The following is a 12,003-nucleotide window of genomic DNA, read 5'->3' on the forward strand; positions in this document are numbered from 1 at the left end:
TTCCTTCCTGCGTCAACAGGACCTAGCCTTAGGCCTCTTTCAGAAGGGAGGCTGAACTGCGCTCTTGCCGAGTGTCCCGTCTGCCGCCCGCCTGTGCAAATCAGGCCGCGCTCGTGCTCAGATTTTATTTTATGGGGGGGGGGGGGGGGGGTGCCGGTACTGAGCGTGAACAAGCGTCCAGGTGGTGCAGGAGAGCAGCTTACAGTGGATGAATTCACTGTCTGTCTGAAAGAAGCCTTAGGGCTCGTTTCCATATGCGCACTTTCAGCTACTCATATGGAAACTCAATTGCAGGGACATTAGAGAGTGCATAGGTTGCACTCTGATGTTTCCACTCATGAGCTGCGATTCACAGTTGAACCGCAGTGCATGGTTGCCTGCATTTCGAGACGATTTGGCCCGTGATCCCATTCAGTATAATGAATGGGATAGAAAGCTCCGCCCCCGGGAGTGATGTTCAACCTCATTAGAGCTCATGTACACTTTTTTTTTTGTTGTTGTTTTTTTTTGTTTTTTTTTAATGTTCAGTTGGCTTTCTGACTTGGGCTTTAACTCGCACTGAACATGGGTAAATGACTTTTAACTGCAATTGACCTGCACTGAAACTAGTGTTTAACTTCAGCTCATTTGTTTACTCTAGCCCTTAAGAAAAACTGTCACAAATTGGTGAACGTAAACCAAAATATGTAATGTTTTTATTTTTAAAGAATTAAAATGTGCTGCTGCATAAGAATAAGTGTGTACTCCGTTATAAATGACATTAGAGCAAGTTTGTGTGAAATAGATGTCTGTGTCACACAGCATAATGTACCACTGTTGCATTAATGTTTATTTGTTTTTTACTCCCAACCTACAGTATCCCTGCCTCTGAGGAAGGGAGAAGAAGAGGACTTAACTGCTCCATGCAACAATAACGTACTCGCATAGCAGACTGACCTACAAACTGCAGGGCAGGTGGGCTGCCATTCGGACATCTTCATCATTTGTGCACTGCTGGTGACACAGGTGGGCATAGCAAGGCATAGTACTTGCATTACTCTCCAATGCAGTGGAGATTCCATTCATTTAAAATGCAAAATTGCATGAAATTATGCATTGCGTTACTGTGCTAAATCGGAACGCTTTATTGGAAACATCAGTCCTTGCATATTACTTACACTATATGTTGCTGAAACTGCGACCAGGTGAGGAATGGGCCTCAACAAGGATAGAGATGCAAGCATGTGCAGTGCATGCTGAACTGAGGTCCATAGGAAGTGGTGTCATGGTGGCACCACAATTGTACTACTGAGCTGCTTCAACGCTATTTGAGTACAATAGCTACCTGCCCTGCGGCTAGTACTTCTTAAAGTGTACAAGATGTGACATATGATGAGATTGACGTATGTACAGTGCCAAGCATATGAAAAACTAGGCTGTGTTCCTTTTTTCTGCCTGGAAGAGTTAAACGTTTTAGGTATGCAAGTGGCAGTTTCTCTTTAGTTGGTACCTAGTCAGACTAATGCAACCCTCACTGATTACAAAAAAGACATAAAACTCTTTCCTAGCCAAGAACGGATTCTGAGTGCGGGTAAAAAAAAAAAAAAGGTCAATAGGTCAATTTTATCTCTGGAACACCTAAAAGACTGTCTCTTGAGCAGTGACAATAAATCATTAAAGGGAGTCTGAAGTGAAATTAAAAACAAAAGCCAGATTCTTAAGGAGAGGGAAGGCTCTGGGTCCAGTGTTCACCCCAGATTTTTTTTCCAGCCTGGTGGGATTAAAAAGTAGCCAGGTGGGGCGAAATGAGAGAAGGCATGGCCGGTGCTTCTGTGCACAACTATGCTTACTGCATAGGAGGAGGTTAACAGATGACAGCTGAGTGCTCACCAAAACTAGCCGGGTGGAGCACCCAGCTAAAAGAGCTTGGGGAGAATACTGGGGTCCTATAGAGCCTTTCCATTCTCGTCACGGGCCCCGCGTTCCCCCACAGGCTCCCCCATTAGCAGTCTATGACCGATTGGTCGTAGACTGTTCTCTTCAACTTTGGCTGGGCTTCGGAAGCACTTGGGCTCTCGAAGACGGGTTGCTCCTCACTGCACATGCCCTCCTTCATGCACTCGCGTGTGCACAGTACAGAGCTGCCTGTCTTCAGGAGGATTCGGGCTCCCCAAGACTTCCGAAGTCTCCTGCTGCAGGAAATGTAAATGGAGAAGCCTGCGGGGGTATGATGGGACCGTGAGGAGAATGGGAAGGCTCTATAGGACCCCGGGCCTTCCCTCTGCTTGGGTATCTTTTTTTTTTGTTTGTTTTTAAAATCGCTTCAGAATTACTTTAAATCTATTTTTTTAAGTTTTTTAAACATAACATAAAACCATAGTGGTAGGATTATAGGTAAAAGTATCATCAATTTACTATCGCCTCGGGTTCACTAAAGGACACCTACATTGAGAGGGAAATGGATTTACTTTAAAACATGGCTGTGGAATCAGTACAAAAATCATCCAACTCTGACTCCTCAGTTTACGATGCCTCCAACTCCTCTAATTTGTATATAACTGTCTTGTTGATTATGTAACACAAAGGGATTTCATCACTGCCAAAGCTTAGAAATTTTAAAGCTATATTAAACTTCCTAGCAGTAATGACGAGCCTGACTCGTCCAGCTAAAAGTTGCTAAAAGCGGTGTTGAAGAGTCAGGTTCGTCCATTCTGCCTGGGAGATTTATAGCTGCTCTCTGCTAGGCCTGAACAATAAATTGAATTTAAACCGAAATAGCAATCACTAAGATCACAGTTTCGGAACCATCTAAGCGGCGGTTTACACAATGACGTCCTTTCCGCATGGGGGGAATTTGAAGAAGCGGCTTGAAACTTCCCCAAGTCCCGGCGCATGTGGCCCGCAGCATCGGCAGTGTTGGACAATACCTTCCGCACGAGTCCAACGCTCTCTCGCCGTCTGCCCGCTCTTGTGCATGGCATACTTCCTGGTTTCTGTATGTCACATGACATACAGAAAGTATGCTGTGCATTAGAGCCTGCAGGAGACGAAGTAGATAGACGGGCATTGCTGGACTCGTGCTGGAAGGTATGTTCAGCACTGCCGCAGTTTGGAGGACAGAGGGGGCACAGAGAGAGACGGTGCACAAAGAGAGACACAAAGGTGGCAAGCCGTCAGGACAGAATCGTGCAGCAGCATTCCTCCCCCCCCTTCCTCATTCCTGAGAGTTTCTCTGATTCCAAGACTGAATAGTTTAAAACAATTACTGCTGTAGTTGAGCCCTGCATGGGGCTGATACAGTGCCCTTCTACAGTATTTGCTACACCCTTCCATAATAATTAAAAGCAGCCTAAAGGTGCCCACCAAGAGACAGATCTCTCTCTGATCAAATGTGATCAGAGAGAAATCTGTTGGCTGCCCAAACACCACTGGCCAATTCCCGATCTATTTCAGCATGGAATCTTTTAGGAATCATATTCGTGACGCTGCTGTCCCCCCAAATGTTAGAGGTCACTCGATGTGCTCGTGTATGTAAATACTTTACCTGTCTGCTGCCCCCAAGTGTCCATGCCCTACGTCTGCATTGAAGCCCCACGTGGCTGCCAGCTCCATATAGCATGGGGGGCGCACCTGTGACATCACACACGTGCCTGACGTGCTATATGCTGGTAGTAAAGTGGGATGCGGAAGTATGTATGTAATGTTAATTGCCCTTTACCGCTAATAATGAATAGGGGTTCCATGGTCTACTCATTCTCAGCGTAGGCCATCTCAGTGCAGGGTGAAGCTAAAAAACAGCTCAACTTACTCCTGTCATACCAGGTGTGGGTTGCGTAATTCGGGTACCAGCTATTATATAGGAAACAAAAGTTTTGGTCACAGGTAATCTGTTGGTCATTATACCACATGGAGCTGGTAAAATTCATCAGTCATTGGCCAATCAAATTTGGATGTGTATGCACCCTAAGGGTGCATACACTTCATGCATTATGCCTAATACACCTGGTACGATTTTCCATGCAATAGGTGGATCCGATTGATAAAATCGGTCATGTCCGATATTACTCGATCGTTTTCGTGCTCAATTTCTCATAGCAGTGAATGGAAAAAGATAAGAAAAACGAATGAAGATAAGAGAATCGAGTGCAGAATCGTGTGGGAAAAACAATTTATCTGGCAGCTAAATCTTATGCTGGGTATACACTGGGTCGAGGCAGGCTTATAAATCGAGCCGCTGATGGCTCGATTGATAATATCCAACAGGTCCGATGACCCGCCGGATCGATTCTCCGCATGCGGACAATAGCGGGGAGTCGAGCGAAAGATAAGCAAGCGCCCACGGGGATGAGCGGGAATCGATCGGGGCGGCGGCAGGGACACGGCGGGGGTCGATCCGATTATTTTTCTATAATTAGATTCGATCAATTGGCTGCCCATACACCACAGGCCGATTCCTGATAGATTTCAGTGTGAAATCTCTTGGGAATCGGCAAAGCTTGCCGCTGCCCCCCTAAACCTGGTAGAAAAGTTAAGGTGCTTCCCAGTATAGGAAGCCATGTACAGGTGTGGCCAGTATACCTGTAGGTTGCCAGGTTTAGGTGTTCCCCCAGTGTAAAAGGCCAATAACAGGTGTGGCCACTATAGGTAGCCAGGTACAGGTGTGGCCACTATAGGTAGCCAGGTACAGGTGTGGCCACTATAGGTAGCCAGGTACAGGTGTGGCAAGCATAGGAAGCCAGGTTTAGGTGTTCCCCAGTATAGCTTACAACATGTGCCCCCGATCCCCAGCACTGTTACTCACCCTCGCCTCTCTCCAGCAATCAAAGAACCCTGGCGAACAGTCCTGGTAATTTCCCTGCAGCATATTGGGAACTGGAACTCTGAAAGGGGAACCAGTTAATGCATATTGCTCAAAATGCACTAAGCTTTGTGCATTGCTAGTGAGCTATTCTTGCATTATTCACTTTTTTCTCTTTATTTTCTGGCTGACTTAAAGCTCATACGATAGCTACACACCATACAATTTTCTGGCAAATTTACCTGCCAGATCGATTATTTCCATAATGTCCGATCTGAATTTCGATTGATTTTTTTTTTTTTTTTTAATTTCCCGATCTCTCTTTTTTTTTTTTTTTTCTTAATCTATAATCTATTTTCATTCAGTTGTATGAAAATTGATAAAAAATATCCTAAATTCAGATAAGACAAATTGGAAATAATCGATCTGGCAGGTAAATCTGCCAGAAAATTGTATGGTCTGTACCTAGCAATACACACGTCCCAACAATTTTCCCAACTATCTTCTAAACTTGGTCTGTTGAAAGTACTCATCGACAACAAGTTAAATAATCGTACTCAATGCCAAGCTGCTGCAGCTAAAGCTGACAAAATTTTGGGATGCATTAAAAGGGAAATAAAAACTCGAGATGCTAGCATAATATTGCCCCTGTTTAAAGAGACACTGAAGCGAAAAAAAATATTATGATTTGTATGTGTAGCACAGCTAAGAAATAAAACATTAAGATCAGATACATCAGTGTAATTGTTTCCAGTACAGGAAGAGTTGAGAAACTCCAGTTGTTATCTCTATGCAAACAAGCCATTAAGCTCTCCGACTAAGGGTACATACACACATCAGACTAAAATGAAAGATCACAGACCAATCTTACCACCCTTCATGTAGTATAAGGGCTCGTTTCCACTATCGCGAATCTGCATGCGTCCAACGCATGCAGATTCGCACATGTAATGCAAGTGAATGGACCTGTTTCCACTGTAGCGTTTGCGTGGTGCGTTTTTATGAGCGGTGAAAAAACGCACAAAAGAGCCAACGAATTCGCCTGCTAGTGGAATGCATGCGAATCGCCGCTAATGTATTTAATAGGGAAATCGCATGCGGTTTTTTTACGCGTTATTTTACGCGATTACGCATGCGATTCCGCATAGGAACCAATGTAAATTAACACAGGCAGTGACATGGTTAAAAACGCACATAGCCTAACCTATGCGAAATCGCATGCGTAATCGCGTAAAATAACGCGTAAAAAAACGCACCTGCATGCGATTTCTTCTGCGGTGGAATCCAGGCGATTCCGCACCGCTACAGTGGAAACGAGCCCTAAGAGCCATACTCTACTCAGTCTTTTCTATGGAGCTGAACTCAACATCAGAAAAAAATCTTTGCAAGATGCTGCACACACAGATGCTGTACAGACACAAAAGATCAGTATCTGCAAAAGATCTGTTCCTGCCAAAAATCTATTCCTGCAAATTGCAATGATAGTCTATGAGATCTGCAGATCATCATACACACGTGATTTAACTGACATTCATCTGCAGATCAGATCCACCAGGATGGATTTTCAGATTGCTTGATCTGCAGATGAATGGTGGAGAGGGCTGTTATCTGACTTTTATTATCTCAACTGTTCCTGGACTATTTACTTTTCCTCTGCTAGAGGAGAGGTCATTACTTCACAGACTGCTCTGAAAGACTCATTTCGAATGCTGAGTGTTGTGTAATCTGCACATATTATAGAATGATGCAATGTTAGAAAAAACACTATATACCTGAAAATAAAAGTATGAGAATATTTTCTTTGCTGCTAATCTTCTAGTAATTATTCATAGTACACAACAAATTCACTATATCATATTTTTTTTTTCGCTTCAGTGTCTCTTTAACTCTCTAGTAAGGCCACATCTGGAATATGGAATTCAGTTCTGGGCACCACATTAAAGGAAAGATATTGCAGTTTTAGAGCAGGTGCAGAGACGAGCAACAAAATTGATACGTGGGACAGAAGGTCTCAATTACCAAGAAAGGTTAGATAAACTGGGTTTATTTAGTCTAGGGAAAAGACGCCTTAGAGGGGATCTAATTAACATCTATAAATACATCAGAGGGCAATATAAAAGCTTGGCGGATGAGTTTTTTTGTCCCTAGGCCTTCTCAAAGGACTAGAGGACATGATCTGCGCATGGAGGAAAAACGTTTTAGCCATTTATTTAGGAAAGGGTTCTTTACAGTAAGAGTGATTAAGATGTGGAATGCATTGCCACTGGAAGTAGTTATGGCAAATTCTATACCTGCATTTAAAGGGAGCTTAGATGCTTTCCTTGCGTTGAAAGACATCCATGGCTACAATTACTAGGTAATGCCCAATGATGTTGATCCAGGGATTTTATCTGATTGCCATCTGGAGTCGGGAAGGGTTTTTCGCCTTCCTCTGGATCAACAGGGATATGTGAGGGAGCAGGCTGGTGTTGTACTTTGTTCTCTAGTTGAACTCTATATACGTATGTCTTTTTTCAACCCAAATAACTATGCAACTATGAGAGATAGTTGGGCGTATGTACGGCTGGCAAACAACCAGATGACCAATTGATAGCAGGTTGTTTGCCAGATCCAACCGGGTGCTCAACCTGCCCAACTATCATGCACTTTGGAATGTGTGTACAACTCTTCAACATCTTTGTAATTTTTGAATGCAGTTATGTTGTGCAATTTGTCAATTAGCTTGCACACAGTATTTAGAGGATCTGTTAGCCATACTATCTCAGAAAAACGCACATGCGCGCGCGCTCTACTTATATGACGTAAGTATTGCGCTGTCCACATTTTGATTTTAGTGATTTTTTTTTTTTACAGTAAAAAAGAGAAAATCATTCTTAACATTTCCCATATTAACACTGGCTATTTTAGGGCTCGTTTCCACTATTGCGGTGCAGAATCGCCTGGATTCCACCGCTGTTGAAATTCCATGAATTAGCATGCGGATGCGAATTTTTGCGCGTTTTTTGCCGCGAATTCGCATAGGTGAGGGTATATGCGAAATTAACCATGTCACTGCCTGTTTGAATTACATTGGTACCTATGCGAATTCGCATGAAAATTCGCATACCATAGCCGCATGCGAATTTCCTATTAAATACATTAGCGGCGATTCGCATGCATTCCACTCGCAGGCGAATTCGTTGGCTCTTTTGTGCGTTTTTTTACCGCTGAAAAAAACGCACCTCAACAACGCTACAGTGGAAACAGGCCCATCCACTTGCATTACATGTGCGAATCTGCATGCGTTGGACGCATGCAGATTCGCGATAGTGGAAACGAGCCCTTAAAGCCAATCCTGATTCCATTTCCTCCCTTACTCTCCTCTGCCTGATTTGCCCGCCCTTCACTATAGAAAGTGTATTGTCTCAGCATGAGAAATATTGGCCAATCAGAGAAGAACAGAGATGTAAGAGGGGAAAACGGGAGGGAAAGAGGCTGCAGCCTGATTCAGGCTGCATTAGTTAAGTCTGAGGGAAAGTAGAGAAGCAAAAAAGACAACCCAGCATGCCCTGCAACTTCCTTTTCGTGTACCAAAATTTGTGTGTACCAAATAAGTCAGGTAAACTGGGGAATGATCATTTTATCAACAAGTAACAGTGATTTTATTTTTTTTTTCACTTTTGGGTTGTCTGGTTAGCATCCTTGTTACTTGTTTACCAGATAAAAATAACGAATTGATTTTTGATTTTATGCCCGATACACCTACCACTGGCTACCTATGCTGCAGCCACCTATCCTGCCTACACTTACCTCTGGCTACCTATGCTGCGGCCACCTGCTACTGACTACTCCTATCCCTGGCTACCTATGCTGCGGCCACCTGCTACTGACTACTCCTATCCCTGGCCACCTACTACTGGCTACACCTATCTCTAATGCCACCAGGTTTTTTGCGGGAGCAGGGAGAGCCTTTTGTACAGTTTTACCCGGCGCCCCAAATCTCCCGGCGGCTTAAGCATATGTATGCCGAGGGAGTGGGGCACCCCACACTGGGGTTGAGGCACATTATTTAATGTAAGGGGAGTGGAGGCCCGGGTCAAAATAATTGTGTAATACCGTCATACCGTGGAATTTCATACCATTGCAACCCTACCGACAGTTGCACTTTAACCACTTAAGGACCAGGGGTGCTTTGCAGGATCTGTGCTGCGTGGGCTCTCCAGCCCACAGCACAGATCAGGAATAAGACAGGGCGACCTGCTGGGGGGGTCTGATCGCCCCCGATCCGTGTGGCCGAGCGGGGGGCTCCTCAAAGCCCCCCTCCGCATCGCAATTCCACCCTCCCTCCCCTTCGCTCCATGGGCGGCACAGGACAGCGATGCGTCCTGCGCCGCCTCTGATAGGCTTCAGCCTATCACACGGCGGCGATCCCCGGCCAATCAGAGGCCGGGGATCGCAGATCTCCTTTACGGTGCTGCTGCGCAGCAGCGCCGTATTGATGTAAACAGCGGGGATTTCTTCCCCGCGTGTTAACAATTAGCCTGCGAGCCGCGATCGGAGGCTTGTGAGGCTGTTCACGGAGACACCCTCCGTGCACTGACATCGGCCGTTTCCATGTAAAACCACAAACGACCAGCCGCCGCCTATCCGCGTTAGCTGGTTGGTAAGTGGATAAGTGAGTTGGTTGTTGGTTGGCATGTGTGTACGTACTTGTGTAAATAACTTGCTGTGTGGTTGGTCATGCATTATGTTGGACGTGTGTATGAGCCTTTAGTATACAGTGTTATCTGGCAATGTCAGATGCTGCTTGGCTGGACTGAACAGCAGGCTATGTTTTGTCTAAACCCTGCCTTCACATGAGGTAATCATGGAGTACCTGGGAGGGAGCAGCAGTCAGTTCCTGCCCACTTCCTCTATACTGCTTCTTTTAAGTTAATGATCTGTTGGCAGCTGCATATTGTCTGCATAAATCTCTTGAGACCTGGCTGACTTTTGTTAAAGGGAATTTCTTTGAACAGCTTCATCACGAATGAAAATTGTGTGTTATGTCGTAATCCACTTATACTAACAATGGAAAATCCAGGAGAATAAACTAGAGACTTTACTAGACTTAAAGTGCGTACACACGCACTACTAAATGCAACGATGGGTCCGCTGGACCCTCCCGCTGGGTAGTCTTTAGCCGACAGTATACGCCTGTGTACGCGCCTGTGTACTCGCTGTCGGCGTACTGATAAGGCTGTTTCTGAACAATCCGCTGAGCGGATTGTTCAGAAACAGCCTTATCAGTCCGCCGACAGTGCGTACACACGCGCATACTGTTGGCTAAAGACCGCCCAGCGGCAGGGTCCGATGGACCCGTCTTGCATTTAGTAGTGTGTGTGTGTGTGTGTGTGTGTGTGTGTGTGTGTGTGTGTACGCACCTTTAAAAAGAAACTGACCAAGAATTAAACTTTATCCCAATCAGTAGCTGAGACCCCCTTTTACAAGAGAAATCTATTCCTTTTCACAAACAGACCATCCCCCTGATGGTCTGTTTGTGAAAAGGAATAGATTTTGCTATATGACTGATATTGTGGTGAAACCCCTCCCACAAGAAACTGAGGATTGTAGGAAATAGCTGTTTACAGCTGCCAAAAAGCATGCAGCAGCTACATCACCTGCCAACAGTAAAAATGTCACCATGTAATGTCAGAATGTAAATCAGGGATTTAAATGATTTTACAATGGGCAAACACTGACTAAATCATGTATACATAATTATTGTAAAAATGAAGCACATTTTTTTTATTACATTATTTTCACTGGAGTTCCTGTTTAAAGCCGCATCTACACGCGTAGATGCCGCTGATGCGGCTCGATTGATAAGATCCGACAGGACGGATCTTGCTTCTGCCGATTCCCTGCTCACTCCCTGCGAGGGGACAATGGCAGGGAATTGAGCGGAAGATAAGCGAGGACAAGCGGGGAATCGAATGCGGCGGCGAGCGGGGACGCGGCAGGCACGCGCGGGGACGCGGAAGAGGCGATCCGGCGGCTAATCGAGCCTCATCTACCCGTGTAGATGAGGCTTAAGGTAGCCATACACTTATAGATTTACAGCAGATTTGACCATCAGATTTCTGTCAGATGGCTGTCCTGTCTAATCTGACAGGAATCTATCTGATGTGTGCCACACACTAGGAACAGTTTTCCAATAAATTTCAGAATGAAATCTATTAAAAATCAATCTAAATGCATTATTGGACCATTAGATCCAATGCAACTCTATGGGCCATAGATTATCGACCTAGATTATTATTTATTGTATTTATAAAGCGCCAACATATTACGCAGCACTGCACAATAAATGGGTTAACATACAAGGTAGGACATACAGGAAATTTACAACAAAACAAGATCATGCAAATTATTTAATAACAGTACAGTGTCATATGTCAAAATAGACTGTTCTAGTCCACAAGAGGGACTTTGACAGTAAGCTTGCATAATCAAGCTGGAAACACTACGGAGGAGGGCCCTGCCAGAGGTTTAAAGGAGTCTCCAAGAACTTCCCAAAGTTAGTCATGTGACCAGCGGAGAAGATACCTCCCAGTCTGTGTTTTACAAACTGCTTCTTCTAGCCACAGTGGGCAAAGCCCCACCCAGAGGCGTAACAATAGACCCTGCAAGAGATGCAGACGCAGGGGGCCCCGTGGGGAGAAGTTTCTTTTCCCTGTCCCGAGAGAGAAAAAAACTTTCTGCACAATTGTTTTAATGACTGCATCTGCTTAGCCACTGATAAGGAATCATACAACGTTTTGTAGACAGTCCCTATTCAGTGGCAGCAGGGTCTTAGATCTTCCATCCTGTCCGATAGATCAAATCGATCGAAATCAATTGGTAATCGATTTGATAGAATCAATTGATGGACCGAAGGCTGAAATCGACCAGTGTATGGGCCCCTTTACCTACTAGAGAATGTAATAAGATGCTAATTATCCCAGCTTCTATGCAAATTGTATGCAGATTGAAATTGGGCAGTCAAGTAATGCTACATACACACTTGAAAGATAAATGAAAGATATCAGACCAATTTTACCACCTTCCATGTAGTATGAGAGCCATACTCTACACCAGGGGAGCCAGATGTGGCTCTTTTGATGGCTGCATCTGGCTCACATACAAATCAGTAAGGGGTTGATTCACTAAGCTACACTGCTCAAGCAGCACAGCTTAGTGTGGCAGCGCAAGTAAAATTTTCAAAG

General features: G+C 44.7%; 1 protein-coding gene across 2 annotated transcripts in view; it reads left to right on the forward strand.

Annotated features, from left to right (window-relative positions):
• LOC137503992 (uncharacterized) overlaps positions 1-12,003 on the forward strand; it is a 50,878-nt gene that overhangs the window by 3,430 nt on the left and 35,445 nt on the right. For both annotated transcript variants that reach the window (XM_068231836.1, XM_068231835.1), the window contains exon 3: positions 857-1,005. The gene's annotated coding sequence lies outside the window, so the exon portion shown is untranslated. The remainder of the gene's footprint in view (positions 1-856; positions 1,006-12,003) is intronic.

The sequence above is a fragment of the Hyperolius riggenbachi genome, chromosome 4, assembly GCF_040937935.1.
Source record: "Hyperolius riggenbachi isolate aHypRig1 chromosome 4, aHypRig1.pri, whole genome shotgun sequence".
NCBI classification, from domain to species: Eukaryota; Metazoa; Chordata; class Amphibia; order Anura; family Hyperoliidae; genus Hyperolius; species Hyperolius riggenbachi.